Here is an 18,406-nt window from a genome sequence, read left to right as displayed (position 1 = left end):
GGTTATTTGAGGCTCGGTCATCGTCAGCAGTAGAAAAAGGTTTTATTTCGCTCAAGTGGGCAGTCCGGATGTCTCCTCTCTCTTGTCCTCGCACTTTGACGATCACTGGGGAGGGAAACGCCAACACCTCATAGGGTCCATCATACTTCGGTGCCAACTTGGCGGCAAAACTGTCCACAGCGCGGGAGAGAGGATGTTGACGGACCAGTACCAGTTCGCCACACTGAGGTTTCCAGCTTCGTCGTCTCAAATTGTAATACCGACGCTGATCTTCTCCAGCCTTGCCCAAGCGTGTTCGCACCATCTCGAAAACATCGCGTAATTCCGCTGCCCTTTCATCGGGGCTCTGTTGTGCTGCACCGGTCCCAATGGTGACTTCGTCGTATAGGGCACTTGGCAACCGCGGTTCCCGTCCTTGAACTAAAAATGCTGGGCTATGTCCTGTAGATTCCGCCGTACCTGTGTTAATGGCCAAGCTGATTTCAGGAAGTAGCTCGTCCCACTTTCCGTGCTGATTCTTACACACCTGGGCTATCATTGTCTTGACGGTGCGGTTCGCTCGCTCTGTAGGATTCTCCTGTGGGCTATATGGTGCAGTAAACTGGCGCTGTACCCCGATCTGCTGGAGGTATTTTGTCAGTACACGACTTGTAAACTGACTCCCATTATCGGTGATCAGCATCTTCGGTACCCCAAACCTGGCTAGAATGCGTTCCCGAAACGCCTTTACCACCCCTTCGGCCGTGGCCTTACGCTGGGGAATCAATTCGACCCATTTGGTAAATCTGTCCAGGAAAACCAGCAGCATCGTGTTCCCATGCTTCGTCCTCGGAAGAGGTCCCACAAAATCGACACAGACCGTAGACCACGGCTCCTCTGGAATGGAAATTAACATTTCTCCGGCTGGGGCACGTTGGACCGGTTTATATCTCTGACAGGAATGGCAATTCCTCACAAATTTCGCAATGTCTCTCGTCATTCCGGGCCAAAAGTATCGACTGCAAATTCGATTGATGGTCTTCCTTACCCCAAGATGCCCGGCCGCCGGCTGACTATGATTTTCGGCCAGTACCCGAGACCGCAGGTGGGTCGGCACGCACAACTTCCACGGTGTGCTATCGATGTCGGCCGGATGACGCGGGATGTGTCGGTACAGCTGCTCACCCACAACTGAGTAGTCGGGGAACTTCTCGGGGTTTGCAACAATTTCCCGTATCTTACCAGCAATCCATGGACATGGCTTCGGCGTGTCGGCGACTGCTCGCTGAAGTGTCTCTCTTGGTTGTCGGGATAATGCGTCTGCTACAACATTGAGACACCCTTTTCGGTACTTGATGGTGTAGGAGTACTGCTGCAGCTCAAGGGCCCATCGCGCCAGGCGCCCTGTAGGATTGTCAATGGAATTCAACCACTTGAGTGCGAGATGGTCGGTGAGTACCTGGAACTGATAACCCTCCAGATATGGTCGCATTTTCCGTATTCCCCATATAATAGCCAGACATTCCTTCTCCGTGGCCGAGTAGTTCCTCTCCGCGCTATTCAACGTCCGACTAGCATAGGCAATCACTCGTTCCCCGTCTTCAAATTCTTGGGTCAACACCGCTCCTAACCCCTGCTCAGTCGCATCCGTCTGCAAAATAAAGGTCCGCCCAAAATCGGGGCATGCTAGTACTGGGGCTTGGGTCAATTTTGCCTTCAAAATCTCGAATACCGTCTGCTGTTCCTCGGTCCATTTCCAGTGTTTGCCTTTCTTTAGCATGGAGGTGAGTGGCTGGGCCAGGGCCGCGAAATCCGGAACAAACCGTCTGTACCAAGAGGCTACACCCAGGAAACGGCGCAACTCTTTCACACTGGTCGGTGCAGTCATCTCTTGTATCGCCGCCACCTTATCTGGGTCCGTGTGAATCCCTTGACCGCTGACGACGTGGCCGAGGTACTTGGTTTCACGCTTGAAAAAGTCACACTTCTCGGGATTGATCCTTAGCTTGGCGTCTCGTAACCTGCGAAAGACTTCGCGTAAGTTGTCGAGGTGGTCGTTCAACGTCTTACCGATAACAATGATGTCATCCAAGTAGGCAAAGGCAAAGGTCTCTAGCTCCGGCCCGATGACGCTGTCGAGAGCACGCTGAAAGGTCGCCGGGGCAGAGTGTAAGCCGAAGGGCATTACTCGCCACTGAAACAGACCTCTTCCGGCGACGGTGAAGGCGGTGTATTTCTTGCTGTCGTTGTCCAACGGGATCTGCCAGTACCCATCCTTGAGATCTAGGCAACTAACATATCTCGCCTCCCTCAGGCGGTCCAAAATGGAGTTGATGCGAGGCAATGGGTATGCGTCAGGGTCTGACTTACTATTCAGGTGCCGGAAGTCCATGCAGAGACGCCACTGACCATTCTTCTTCTTTGCCAAGGTAATAGGGGAACTGAATGCGCTGTGGGATGGTTCGATGCAGCCATTGGCTAGAAGCTCGTTGATTTTCTCATCAATGACCGCCTGTATGGCGGGATTTCGGGTCGCATATCTAAGCTTGAATGGACGATCGTCGGTCATAACAATGCGATGTGTGGCAGCCGTGGATGGCCCGTGTATGTCTCGAAACTTCTGGAGCTCTTCGGTCAAGAATTGTTGGATCTGTAGTTGCTCCTCGGGGGAATGCTCACTAATTGTCCGAGGCCACGCGGGTTCGACTGGGTTTAGAACGTCGGTTGTCGTACGCAGACACCGCGCATTCAGGCGCCCACACGGGCACGGTGGCTCTGTCATTGACGAATTGGCCTCCTCGATAGCGCCGTTGGTGAACACACAGGACAGTCCAGCCATGGTCAATCTTGCTCCGATATTTCGTAGGAAGTCCAAGCCAAGAATGACTTCCTCTGATGCGTCCGGCATTACTAAAAACCGTGTGCGAATGCGCTGGCTCCCGAGTTCGACTTCTGCTTCGACTGCGTTATGGACTTGTAGTTGCGACCGATCGGCCAGGGTCACATTAGCCATGCAGGGTGTCATACTGCCAGCTTGTCCCAAGGTTCGAGCATAGGCAGCGCTTATGAAGCTTCCAGTGGCGCCTGTATCCACCGTTGCAGCAACACTTCGATTTCCGATCCCAATGGTTGCCGCCAAGCGCCTGGGTTCAATGCGAAGGGCGGTAACTAATTGGCGGGACTGCTGCTGGCGGACGGACCCGTCTGTCCCTGACTGCGACGGGTCCGCGGGTCGTTTCCCGAATTCCTACGGCAGCAGTGAATTGTCCTGACCCCACGTCGCCCACATCGCCAACAGAATAGAATTTGCTGATTCCGGCACTGATTTGCGTAGTGTCCCTCCTGCCCGCAGTTGCGACACGCGGACCGTGGATCAATCGGTTGGGCATTCCCACTGCTAACTTCTTCAGGCTCTATGCGTCTGTGCTGCTCCCTTGCGTGTGGCTGTAACGGTGGGAGACTCTCCAAGTCGTCGGCCATAGCGAGTAACTCCTGTAAGTTACTGAAATCTCGCCTGCGAATGTACCAAAGGTATTCCGGTAGCGCGTTCTGGAAGATTCTATCTACCTTCTTCTGTTCCGAGTAGTCAGTGTGCCTCATCAACTCCTGCATGCTGAGAGCGTAATTGCGAAACGATTCTCTTTGTCGTTGCCGGCGCTTTCGAATATCGTCGTCAAGCTGCTCGTAGAATCTGGTCGGCAGGAAGAATTGACGGAAATCGTTCTTGAACTCCGTCCACGTGCGGCCGCTGCGGTTGTTGTTGCGGTACCAGACCAGGGCCTTGCCCTGCAGCACTTCGGGCATCATCCGTGGCAACATGTCTGGGCTGATGTCATACATGTCCGCCAACTCCTCTAGCCTTTCGAGGAACTCCAATGGTTCCTTCTCCCCATTGAAGCGAACATTCCACTTACGTACTTGGTCGGCGACGGCTCGTAGGTCCATTGCGGCAGCGGGTCTGGTATCGGCTTCCCGTGTGCGAGGCACGTCTCTGTGATAGTCTGAAGGGTCGTTGCCTGCCGTCATGGGTCCTATAGCGGAATGGCTCATATGTCCGCCTGTGTCTGTGTTGGCGGCTACGGGGTTCTTCATTGTCGCTGCACCACTTTTACCCTCTTTCTTCGAGGACGCAGAGTCGTGAATCTCCTGGAGTTCCAACAGTCGCTGTGTTTCGCTTGGGCTATGCTCAGCCCCGATGAACTGACCGAAACGCTTCCTCAGTTCCTCGACAGTACCTCCAGTGTCAAGTCGGAACTCGTTCAGGTAGTTCCCGAGCTCTTCTTTCCGCAGGCTGTAAGCCCAACCGGCGCGTAACGTATTCGTCATTTTCTTGTTGTTGCGCTCTGTTCCTTCTAACTCTGCCCAATTATCTACTCAGGTCCCTGCTCGGGCGCCACTGTAACGACAGGTTTCCCCTGGTATGCTGGGGTATACTCGCGGGGACAGGGTTCGTCACAGACAATTTATATTCGCTAGACCCGAGTAGATAAAAAAGATGTGGGTTTCGTTTCTTTATATTCTTTATTGAGGAGTTCAGTAGCATTCAGTTACAATCCAATTTGGTTACTTTAGGTCATCGGTTGGCGAGGCGGCGTCGTGGTCGTGATCTGGCGTAGCACTGCGTCCACCGGTGATGCCCTTGGCTAGGCGGTCGTGATCGTTGTGTCAGGGATAGCTGGCTTAGCTGCGGCGAGTGGTCTGGGAACGATTCGGCTTCTGGCGCGTAGTATAGGTGATTGGTGCGGCTTCAGTCCGTCGTCAGTGTTGGGGCAACAGGTCGTGTCGTCTTAGGGTGGCTGCCTGTTACGTCCGCGTAGAGCGTGGAAAAGTACAGCGAACTAGCGACGCGAAGGTAACGCTAAGTTGCCTACTGACGTGGTTCCGCGTAGGGTAATCGATGAGTCGGTGTATGCAACGAAAATATTATGATGCCTACCAGAGCGTATCTATGTAGGGTGCTCGACGCGTCGGTGTTTGAAATGAATAATGTTATGTTGCCTACCAGAGCGTATCTATGTAGGGTGCACGGTGGGTCGGTGTATAAATAAAAATGTTATGGTGCCTACCAGAGCGTATCTATGTAGGGTGCACGGCGAGTCGGTGTCTTACTGAAAATGTACGTTGCCTACCGGAACGAATCCATGTAGGGTGCGCGGCGAGTCGGTGTATAAATAAAAATGTTATGGTGCCTACCAGAGCGTATCTATGTAGGGTGCACGGCGAGTCGTGGTCTTACTGAAAATGTACGTTGCCTACCGGAGCGAATCCATGTAGGGTGCACGGCAGGTCGGTGTATAAATGAAATGTTATGGTGCCTACCAGAGCGTATCTATGTAGGGTGCACGGCAGGTCGGTGTATAAATGAAAATGTTATGGTGCCTACCAGAGCGTATCTATGTAGGGTGCACGGCAGGTCGGTGTATAAATGAAAATGTTATGGTGCCTACCAGAGCGTATCTATGTAGGGTACACGGCGGGTCGGTGTATAAATGAAAATGTTATGGTGCCTACCAGAGCGTATCTATGTAGGGTGCACGGCGAGTCGGTGTCTTACTGAAAATGTACGTTGCCTACCAGAGCGTATCTATGTAGGGTGCACGGCGAGTTGGTGTGTAACTAAAAAAAATGTACGTTGCCTACCAGAACGTATCTATGTAGGGTGCACGGCGAGTCGGTGTTTGAATTGAACGATATTATGTTGCCTACCGGAGCGAATCCATGTAGGGTGCACGGCGAGTCGGTGTGTAACTAAACAAAAATGTACGTTGCCTACCAGAACGTATCTATGTAGGGTGCACGGCGAGTCGGTGTGTAACTAAACAAAAATGTACGTTGCCTACCAGAACGTATCTATGTAGGGTGCACGGCGAGTCGGTGTTTGAATTGAACGATATTATGTTGCCTACCGGAGCGAATCCATGTAGGGTAACTAATGAAAATATTCACGGTTGTCACTGTCACGATTGTCACTATCACTGGCACGTATTGTAATCACTCTACTCACCTTGACTCGACTTGGTTCTGCTCCTTGTCAACTCCACAGACTCACTTGCCGATGTTACGCGGTTTAGTTTTCTCCACTGACTGTCCCCCTTTCATAGTTTCCCCATCCTTTTATACCAGGCTGCTCACTTGTTTACTTGCATTGTCCCTTGTTGCGTGTTGTTGGGTGTTTTGATACCAATGTTGTAAACAACTTCGACTCCCAGCATAGTTGTTGGTGTCCTGCAACGGTATGTTGTTTTGATCTTCGTTTGGCACTGATAAACAACATTGGGTCGCTGTGATGTTTGCTTGCATTGGCAGTAATAGATCAGCTTACTGGGTACATTGTTGCTACAAACAAACGGTATGTTGTTTTGATACATTTCGAATGTTGTAAACAACTACGTGGGTCGGTACAAGAGTTCAGGAAAAACATACGAGGGCCTTGTAAAAAATTCAAGTTCAATATATATTTAAAAATTCAAAACAACAATTCAAAGTGAATAACAAAAACAAGAATCCAGGTATTTCATAGCACTGTCCGTGTGACCAGAAACGAGGCACGACTTCTGGTCCTCACAAATTTTGATTTTTGGGGGGTGGTCACGAATTAACCTTCTTTTCGCTCTAGGACGCATATTTAAGGAGATATGGCCAATTTAAGTTTTTCATACGAAAAATTTGATTTTTCGAGGATTTTCATCAACATTTTGAATTTTGGGGGGTGGTCACGAATTAACCTTCTTTTCGCTCTAGGACGCATATTTAAGGAGATATGGCCAATTTAAGTTTTTCATATGAAAAATTTGATTTTTCGAGGATTTTCATCAAAATTTTGATTTTTTGGGGGTGGTCACGAATTAAAGTCCTTTTCGCTCTAGGACGCATATTTAAGGAGATATGGCCAATTTAAGTTTTTCATACGAAAAATTTGATTTCTCGAGGATTTTCATCAAAATATTGATTTTTGGGGGGTGGTCACGAATTAACCTTCTTTTCGCTCTAGGACGCATATTTAAGGAGATATGGCCAATTGAAGTTTTTCATATGAAAAATTTGATTTTTTGAGAATTTTCATAAAAATTTTGATTTTTTGGGGATGGTCACGAATTAAAGTCCTTTTCGCTCTAGGACGCATATTTAAGGAGATATGGCCAATTTAAGTTTATCATATGAAAAATTTGATTTTTCGAGGATTTTCATCAAAATTTTGAATTTTGGGGGGTTGTCACGAATTAACCTTCTTTTCGCTCTAGGACGCATATTTAAGGAGATATGGCCAATTTAAGTTTTTCATATAAAAAATTTGATTTTTCGAGGATTTTCATCAAAATTTTGATTTTTTGGGGGTGGTCACGAATTAAAGTCCTTTTCGCTCTGGGACTCATATTTAAGGAGATATGGGCAATTTAAGTTTTTCATACGAAAAATTTGATTTTTCGAGGATTTTCATCAAAATTTTGATTTTTGGGGGGGGTCACGAATTAACCTTCTTTTCGCTCTAGGACGCATATTTAAGGAGATATGGCCAATTTAAGTTTTTCATATGAAAAATTTGATTTCTCGAGGATTTTTATCAAAATTTTGATTTTTGGGGGGTGGTCACGAATTAAAGTCCTTTTCGCTCTAGGACGCATATTTAAGGAGATATGGCCAATTTAAGTTTTTCATACGAAAAATTTGATTTCTCGAGGATTTTCATCAAAATATTGATTTTTGGGGGGTGGTCACGAATTAACCTTCTTTTCGCTCTAGGACGCATATTTAAGGAGATATGGCCAATTTAAGTTTTTCATATGAAAAATTTGATTTTTTGAGAATTTTCATAAAAATTTTGATTTTTTGGGGATGGTCACGAATTAAAGTCCTTTTCGCTCTAGGACGCACATTTAAGGAGATATGGCCAATTTAAGTTTTTCATATGAAAAATTTGATTTTTCGAGGATTTTCATCAAAATTTTGATTTTTTGGGGGTGGTCACGAATTAAAGTCCTTTTCGCTCTAGGACGCATATTTAAGGTGATATGGCCAATTTAAGTTTTTCATACGAAAAATTTGATTTTTCGAGGATTTTCATCAAAATTTTGATTTTTTGGGGGTGGTCACGAATTAAAGTCCTTTTCGCTCTGGGACGCATATTTAAGGAGATATGGGCAATTTAAGTTTTTCATACGAAAAATTTGATTTTTCGAGGATTTTCATCAAAATTTTGATTTTTGGGGGGTGGTCACGAATTAACCTTCTTTTCGCTCTAGGACGCATATTTAAGGAGATATGGCCAATTTAAGGTTTTCATATGAAAAATTTGATTTCTCGAGGATTTTCATCAAAATTTTGATTTTTGGGGGGTGGTCACGAATTAACCTTCTTTTCGCTCTAGGACGCATATTTAAGGAGATATGGCCAATTTAAGTTTTTCATATGAAAAATTTGATTTTTCGAAGATTTTCATCAAAATTTTGATTTTTGGGGGGTGGTCACGAATTAACCTTCTTTTCGCTCTAGGACGCATATTTAAGGAGATATGGCCAATTTAAGTTTTTCATGTGAAAAATTTGATTTTTCGAGGATTTTCACCAAAATTTTGATTTTTGGGGTGTGGTCACGAATTAACCTTCTTTTCGCTCTAGGACGCATATTTAAGGAGATATGGCCAATTTAAGTTTTTCATATGAAAAATTTGATTTTTCGAGGATTTTCATCAAAATTTTGATTTTTTGGGGGTGGTCACGAATTAAAGTCCTTTTCGCTCTAGGACGCATATTTAAGGTGATATGGCCAATTTAAGTTTTTCATATGAAAAATTTGATTTTTCGAGGATTTTCATCAAAATTTTGATTTTTTGGGGGTGGTCACGAATTAAAGTCCTTTTCGCTCTGGGACGCATATTTAAGGAGATATGGGCAATTTAAGTTTTTCATACGAAAAATTTGATTTTTCGAGGATTTTCATCAAAATTTTGATTTTTGGGGGGGTGGTCACGAATTAACCTTCTTTTCGCTCTAGGACGCATATTTAAGGAGATATGGCCAATTTAAGGTTTTCATATGAAAAATTTGATTTCTCGAGGATTTTCATCAAAATTTTGATTTTTGGGGGGTGGTCACGAATTAACCTTCTTTTCGCTCTAGGACGCATATTTAAGGAGATATGGCCAATTTAAGTTTTTCATATGAAAAATTTGATTTTTCGAAGATTTTCATCAAAATTTTGATTTTTGGGGGGTGGTCACGAATTAACCTTCTTTTCGCTCTAGGACGCATATTTAAGGAGATATGGCCAATTTAAGTTTTTCATATGAAAAATTTGATGTTTCGAGGATTTTCATCAAAATTTTGAATTTTGGGGGGTGGTCACGAATTAACCTTCTTTTCGCTCTAGGACGCATATTTAAGGAGATATGGCCAATTTAAGTTTTTCATGTGAAAAATTTGATTTTTCGAGGATTTTCACCAAAATTTTGATTTTTGGGGTGTGGTCACGAATTAACCTTCTTTTCGCTCTAGGACGCATATTTAAGGAGATATGGCCAATTTAAGTTTTTCATATGAAAAATTTGATTTTTCGAGGATTTTCATTAAAATTTTGATTTTTGGGGGGTGGTCACGAATTAACCTTCTTTTCGCTCTAGGACGCATAGTTAAGGAGATATGGCCAATTTAAGTTTTTCATATGAAAAATTTTATTTCTCGAGGATTTTCATCAAAATTTTGATTTTTGGGGGGTGGTCACGAATTAACCTTCTTTTCGCTCTAGGACGCATATTTAAGGAGATATGGCCAATTTAAGTTTTTCATATGAAAAATTTTATTTCTCGAGGATTTTCATCAAAATTGTGATTTTTGGGGGGTGGTCACGAATTAAAGTCCTTTTCGCTCTAGGACGCATATTTAAGGAGATATGGCCAATTTACGTTTTTCATACGAAAAATTTGATTTCTCGAGGATTTTCATCAAAATATTGATTTTTGCGGGGTGGTCACGAATTAACCTTCTTTTCGCTCTAGGACGCATATTTAAGGAGATATGGCCAATTTAAGTTTTTCATATGAAAAATTTGATTTTTTGAGAATTTTCATAAAAATTTTGATTTTTTGGGGATGGTCACGAATTAAAGTCCTTTTCGCTCTAGGACGCACATTTAAGGAGATATGGCCAATTTAAGTTTTTCATATGAAAAATTTGATTTTTCGAGGATTTTCATCAAAATTTTGATTTTTTGGGGGTGGTCACGAATTAAAGTCCTTTTCGCTCTAGGACGCATATTTAAGGTGATATGGCCAATTTAAGTTTTTCATACGAAAAATTTGATTTTTCGAGGATTTTCATCAAAATTTTGATTTTTTGGGGGTGGTCACGAATTAAAGTCCTTTTCGCTCTGGGACGCATATTTAAGGAGATATGGGCAATTTAAGTTTTTCATACGAAAAATTTGATTTTTCGAGGATTTTCATCAAAATTTTGATTTTTGGGGGGGTGGTCACGAATTAACCTTCTTTTCGCTCTAGGACGCATATTTAAGGAGATATGGCCAATTTAAGGTTTTCATATGAAAAATTTGATTTCTCGAGGATTTTCATCAAAATTTTGATTTTTGGGGGGTGGTCACGAATTAACCTTCTTTTCGCTCTAGGACGCATATTTAAGGAGATATGGCCAATTTAAGTTTTTCATATGAAAAATTTGATTTTTCGAAGATTTTCATCAAAATTTTGATTTTTGGGGGGTGGTCACGAATTAACCTTCTTTTCGCTCTAGGACGCATATTTAAGGAGATATGGCCAATTTAAGTTTTTCATATGAAAAATTTGATTTTTCGAGGATTTTCATCAAAATTTTGAATTTTGGGGGGTGGTCACGAATTAACCTTCTTTTCGCTCTAGGACGCATATTTAAGGAGATATGGCCAATTTAAGTTTTTCATATGAAAAATTTGATTTTTCGAGGATTTTCATCAAAATTTTGAATTTTGGTGGGTGGTCACGAATTAAAGTCCTTTTCGCTCTAGGACGCATATTTAAGGAGATATGGCCAATTTAAGTTTTTCATATGAAAAATTTGATTTCTCGAGGATTTTCATCAAAATTTTGATTTTTTGGGGGTGGTCACGAAATAACCTTCTTTTCGCTCTAGGACGCATATTTAAGGAGATATGGCCAATTTAAGTTTTTCATATAAAAAATTTGATTTTTCGAGGATTTTCATCAAAATTTTGATTTTTTGGGGGTGGTCACGAATTAACCTTCTTTTCGCTCTAGGACGCATATTTAAGGAGATATGGCCAATTTAAGTTTTTCATACGAAAAATTTGATTTCTCGAGGATTTTCATCAAAATTTTGATTTTTTGGGGGTGGTCACGAATTAAAGTCCTTTTCGCTCTAGGACGCATATTTAAGGTGATATAGCCAATTTAAGTTTTCATACGAAAAATTTGATTTTTCGAGGATTTTCATCAAAATTTTGATTTTTTGGGGGTGGTCACGAATTAAAGTCCTTTTCGCTCTAGGACGCATATTTAAGGAGATATGGCCAATTTAAGTTTTTCATATGAAAAATTTGATTTCTCGAGGATTTTCATCAAAATTTTGATTTTTGAGGGTGGTCACGAATTAACCTTCTTTTCGCTCTAGGACGCATATTTAAGGAGATATGGCCAATTTAAGTTTTTCATATGAAAAATTTGATTTTTCGAGGATTTTCATCAAAATTTTGATTTTTGGGGGGTGGTCACGAATTAAAGTCCTTTTCGCTCTAGGACGCATATTTAAGGAGATATGGGCAATTTAAGTTTTTCATACGAAAAATTTGATTTTTCGAGGATTTTCATCAAAATTTTGATTTTTTGGAGGTGGTCACGAATTAAAGTCCTTTTCGCACTAGGACGCATATTTAAGGAGATATGGCCAATTTAAGTTTTTCATATGAAAAATGTGATTTTTCATATGAAAAATTTGATTTTTCGAGGATTTTCATCAAAATTTTGATTTTTGGGGGGTGGTCACGAATTAAAGTCCTTTTCGCTCTAGGACGCATATTTAAGGAGATATGGGCAATTTAAGTTTTTCATACGAAAAATTTGATTTTTCGAGGATTTTCATCAAAATTTTGATTTTTTGGGGGTGGTCACGAATTAAAGTCCTTTTCGCACTAGGACGCATATTTAAAGAGATATGGCCAATTTAAGTTTTTCATATGAAAAATGTGATTTTTCGAGGATTTTCATCAAAATTTTGATTTTTGGGGGGTGGTCACGAATTAACCTTCTTTTCGCTCTAGGACGCATATTTAAGGAGATATGGCCAATTTAAGTTTTTCATATGAAAAATTTGACTTTTCGAAGATTTTCATCAAAATTTTGATTTTTGGGGGGTGGTCACGAATTAACATTCTTTTCGCTCTAGGACGCATATTTAAGGAGATATGGCCAATTTAAGTTTTTCATATGAAAAATTTGATTTTTCGAGGATTTTCATTAAAATTTTGATTTTTGGGGGGTGGTCACGAATTAACCTTCTTTTCGCTCTAGGACGCATATTTAAGGAGATATGGCCAATTTAAGTGTTTCATATAAAAAATTTGATTTTTCGAGGATTTTCATCAAAATTTTGATTTTTTGGGGGTGGTCACGAATTAACCTTCTTTTCGCTCTAGGACGCATATTTAAGGAGATATGGGCAATTTAAGTTTTTCATATGAAAAAATTGATTTTTCGAGGATTTTCACCAAAATTTTGATTTTTGGGGTGTGGTCACGAATTAACCTTCTTTTCGCTCTAGGACGCATATTTAAGGAGATATGGCCAATTTAAGTTTTTCATATGAAAAATTTGATTTTTTGAGAATTTTCATAAAAATTTTGATTTTTTGGGGATGGTCACGAATTAAAGTCCTTTTCGCTCTAGGACGCATATTTAAGGAGGCCAATTTAAGTTTTTCATATGAAAAATTTGATTTTTCGAGGATTTTCATCAAAATTTTGAATTTTGGGGGGTGGTCACGAATTAACCTTCTTTTCGCTCTAGGACGCATATTTAAGGAGATATGGCCAATTTAAGTTTTTCATATGAAAAATTTGATTTTTCGAGGATTTTCATCAAAATTTTGATTTTTGGGGGGTGGTCACGAATTAACCTTCTTTTCGCTCTAGGACGCATATTTAAGGAGATATGGCCAATTTAAGTTTTTCATATAAAAAATTTGATTTTTTGAGAATTTTCATAAAAATTTTGATTTTTTGGGGATGGTCACGAATTAAAGTCCTTTTCGCTCTAGGACGCATATTTAAGGAGATATGGCCAATTTAAGTTTATCATATGAAAAATTTGATTTTTCGAGGATTTTCATCAAAATTTTGAATTTTGGGGGGTTGTCACGAATTAACCTTCTTTTCGCTCTAGGACGCATATTTAAGGAGATATGGCCAATTTAAGTTTTTCATATAAAAAATTTGATTTTTCGAGGATTTTCATCAAAATTTTGATTTTTTGGGGGTGGTCACGAATTAAAGTCCTTTTCGCTCTGGGACTCATATTTAAGGAGATATGGGCAATTTAAGTTTTTCATACGAAAAATTTGATTTTTCGAGGATTTTCATCAAAATTTTGATTTTTGGGGGGGGTCACGAATTAACCTTCTTTTCGCTCTAGGACGCATATTTAAGGAGATATGGCCAATTTAAGTTTTTCATATGAAAAATTTGATTTCTCGAGGATTTTTATCAAAATTTTGATTTTTGGGGGGTGGTCACGAATTAAAGTCCTTTTCGCTCTAGGACGCATATTTAAGGAGATATGGCCAATTTAAGTTTTTCATACGAAAAATTTGATTTCTCGAGGATTTTCATCAAAATATTGATTTTTGGGGGGTGGTCACGAATTAACCTTCTTTTCGCTCTAGGACGCATATTTAAGGAGATATGGCCAATTTAAGTTTTTCATATGAAAAATTTGATTTTTTGAGAATTTTCATAAAAATTTTGATTTTTTGGGGATGGTCACGAATTAAAGTCCTTTTCGCTCTAGGACGCACATTTAAGGAGATATGGCCAATTTAAGTTTTTCATATGAAAAATTTGATTTTTCGAGGATTTTCATCAAAATTTTGATTTTTTGGGGGTGGTCACGAATTAAAGTCCTTTTCGCTCTAGGACGCATATTTAAGGTGATATGGCCAATTTAAGTTTTTCATACGAAAAATTTGATTTTTCGAGGATTTTCATCAAAATTTTGATTTTTTGGGGGTGGTCACGAATTAAAGTCCTTTTCGCTCTGGGACGCATATTTAAGGAGATATGGGCAATTTAAGTTTTTCATACGAAAAATTTGATTTTTCGAGGATTTTCATCAAAATTTTGATTTTTGGGGGGTGGTCACGAATTAACCTTCTTTTCGCTCTAGGACGCATATTTAAGGAGATATGGCCAATTTAAGGTTTTCATATGAAAAATTTGATTTCTCGAGGATTTTCATCAAAATTTTGATTTTTGGGGGGTGGTCACGAATTAACCTTCTTTTCGCTCTAGGACGCATATTTAAGGAGATATGGCCAATTTAAGTTTTTCATATGAAAAATTTGATTTTTCGAAGATTTTCATCAAAATTTTGATTTTTGGGGGGTGGTCACGAATTAACCTTCTTTTCGCTCTAGGACGCATATTTAAGGAGATATGGCCAATTTAAGTTTTTCATGTGAAAAATTTGATTTTTCGAGGATTTTCACCAAAATTTTGATTTTTGGGGTGTGGTCACGAATTAACCTTCTTTTCGCTCTAGGACGCATATTTAAGGAGATATGGCCAATTTAAGTTTTTCATATGAAAAATTTGATTTTTCGAGGATTTTCATCAAAATTTTGATTTTTTGGGGGTGGTCACGAATTAAAGTCCTTTTCGCTCTAGGACGCATATTTAAGGTGATATGGCCAATTTAAGTTTTTCATATGAAAAATTTGATTTTTCGAGGATTTTCATCAAAATTTTGATTTTTTGGGGGTGGTCACGAATTAAAGTCCTTTTCGCTCTGGGACGCATATTTAAGGAGATATGGGCAATTTAAGTTTTTCATACGAAAAATTTGATTTTTCGAGGATTTTCATCAAAATTTTGATTTTTGGGGGGGTGGTCACGAATTAACCTTCTTTTCGCTCTAGGACGCATATTTAAGGAGATATGGCCAATTTAAGGTTTTCATATGAAAAATTTGATTTCTCGAGGATTTTCATCAAAATTTTGATTTTTGGGGGGTGGTCACGAATTAACCTTCTTTTCGCTCTAGGACGCATATTTAAGGAGATATGGCCAATTTAAGTTTTTCATATGAAAAATTTGATTTTTCGAAGATTTTCATCAAAATTTTGATTTTTGGGGGGTGGTCACGAATTAACCTTCTTTTCGCTCTAGGACGCATATTTAAGGAGATATGGCCAATTTAAGTTTTTCATATGAAAAATTTGATGTTTCGAGGATTTTCATCAAAATTTTGAATTTTGGGGGGTGGTCACGAATTAACCTTCTTTTCGCTCTAGGACGCATATTTAAGGAGATATGGCCAATTTAAGTTTTTCATGTGAAAAATTTGATTTTTCGAGGATTTTCACCAAAATTTTGATTTTTGGGGTGTGGTCACGAATTAACCTTCTTTTCGCTCTAGGACGCATATTTAAGGAGATATGGCCAATTTAAGTTTTTCATATGAAAAATTTGATTTTTCGAGGATTTTCATTAAAATTTTGATTTTTGGGGGGTGGTCACGAATTAACCTTCTTTTCGCTCTAGGACGCATAGTTAAGGAGATATGGCCAATTTAAGTTTTTCATATGAAAAATTTTATTTCTCGAGGATTTTCATCAAAATTTTGATTTTTGGGGGGTGGTCACGAATTAACCTTCTTTTCGCTCTAGGACGCATATTTAAGGAGATATGGCCAATTTAAGTTTTTCATATGAAAAATTTTATTTCTCGAGGATTTTCATCAAAATTGTGATTTTTGGGGGGTGGTCACGAATTAAAGTCCTTTTCGCTCTAGGACGCATATTTAAGGAGATATGGCCAATTTACGTTTTTCATACGAAAAATTTGATTTCTCGAGGATTTTCATCAAAATATTGATTTTTGCGGGGTGGTCACGAATTAACCTTCTTTTCGCTCTAGGACGCATATTTAAGGAGATATGGCCAATTTAAGTTTTTCATATGAAAAATTTGATTTTTTGAGAATTTTCATAAAAATTTTGATTTTTTGGGGATGGTCACGAATTAAAGTCCTTTTCGCTCTAGGACGCACATTTAAGGAGATATGGCCAATTTAAGTTTTTCATATGAAAAATTTGATTTTTCGAGGATTTTCATCAAAATTTTGATTTTTTGGGGGTGGTCACGAATTAAAGTCCTTTTCGCTCTAGGACGCATATTTAAGGTGATATGGCCAATTTAAGTTTTTCATACGAAAAATTTGATTTTTCGAGGATTTTCATCAAAATTTTGATTTTTTGGGGGTGGTCACGAATTAAAGTCCTTTTCGCTCTGGGACGCATATTTAAGGAGATATGGGCAATTTAAGTTTTTCATACGAAAAATTTGATTTTTCGAGGATTTTCATCAAAATTTTGATTTTTGGGGGGGTGGTCACGAATTAACCTTCTTTTCGCTCTAGGACGCATATTTAAGGAGATATGGCCAATTTAAGGTTTTCATATGAAAAATTTGATTTCTCGAGGATTTTCATCAAAATTTTGATTTTTGGGGGGTGGTCACGAATTAACCTTCTTTTCGCTCTAGGACGCATATTTAAGGAGATATGGCCAATTTAAGTTTTTCATATGAAAAATTTGATTTTTCGAAGATTTTCATCAAAATTTTGATTTTTGGGGGGTGGTCACGAATTAACCTTCTTTTCGCTCTAGGACGCATATTTAAGGAGATATGGCCAATTTAAGTTTTTCATATGAAAAATTTGATTTTTCGAGGATTTTCATCAAAATTTTGAATTTTGGGGGGTGGTCACGAATTAACCTTCTTTTCGCTCTAGGACGCATATTTAAGGAGATATGGCCAATTTAAGTTTTTCATATGAAAAATTTGATTTTTCGAGGATTTTCATCAAAATTTTGAATTTTGGTGGGTGGTCACGAATTAAAGTCCTTTTCGCTCTAGGACGCATATTTAAGGAGATATGGCCAATTTAAGTTTTTCATATGAAAAATTTGATTTCTCGAGGATTTTCATCAAAATTTTGATTTTTTGGGGGTGGTCACGAAATAACCTTCTTTTCGCTCTAGGACGCATATTTAAGGAGATATGGCCAATTTAAGTTTTTCATATAAAAAATTTGATTTTTCGAGGATTTTCATCAAAATTTTGATTTTTTGGGGGTGGTCACGAATTAACCTTCTTTTCGCTCTAGGACGCATATTTAAGGAGATATGGCCAATTTAAGTTTTTCATACGAAAAATTTGATTTCTCGAGGATTTTCATCAAAATTTTGATTTTTTGGGGGTGGTCACGAATTAAAGTCCTTTTCGCTCTAGGACGCATATTTAAGGTGATATAGCCAATTTAAGTTTTCATACGAAAAATTTGATTTTTCGAGGATTTTCATCAAAATTTTGATTTTTTGGGGGTGGTCACGAATTAAAGTCCTTTTCGCTCTAGGACGCATATTTAAGGAGATATGGCCAATTTAAGTTTTTCATATGAAAAATTTGATTTCTCGAGGATTTTCATCAAAATTTTGATTTTTGAGGGTGGTCACGAATTAACCTTCTTTTCGCTCTAGGACGCATATTTAAGGAGATATGGCCAATTTAAGTTTTTCATATGAAAAATTTGATTTTTCGAGGATTTTCATCAAAATTTTGATTTTTGGGGGGTGGTCACGAATTAAAGTCCTTTTCGCTCTAGGACGCATATTTAAGGAGATATGGGCAATTTAAGTTTTTCATACGAAAAATTTGATTTTTCGAGGATTTTCATCAAAATTTTGATTTTTTGGAGGTGGTCACGAATTAAAGTCCTTTTCGCACTAGGACGCATATTTAAGGAGATATGGCCAATTTAAGTTTTTCATATGAAAAATGTGATTTTTCATATGAAAAATTTGATTTTTCGAGGATTTTCATCAAAATTTTGATTTTTGGGGGGTGGTCACGAATTAAAGTCCTTTTCGCTCTAGGACGCATATTTAAGGAGATATGGGCAATTTAAGTTTTTCATACGAAAAATTTGATTTTTCGAGGATTTTCATCAAAATTTTGATTTTTTGGGGGTGGTCACGAATTAAAGTCCTTTTCGCACTAGGACGCATATTTAAAGAGATATGGCCAATTTAAGTTTTTCATATGAAAAATGTGATTTTTCGAGGATTTTCATCAAAATTTTGATTTTTGGGGGGTGGTCACGAATTAACCTTCTTTTCGCTCTAGGACGCATATTTAAGGAGATATGGCCA

The sequence above is a fragment of the Haematobia irritans genome, chromosome 2, assembly GCF_050003625.1.
Source record: "Haematobia irritans isolate KBUSLIRL chromosome 2, ASM5000362v1, whole genome shotgun sequence".
Classification (NCBI taxonomy): domain Eukaryota; kingdom Metazoa; phylum Arthropoda; class Insecta; order Diptera; family Muscidae; genus Haematobia; species Haematobia irritans.
The sequence above is the reverse complement of the archived record's forward strand: the minus strand, read 5'-3'. Positions refer to the sequence as shown.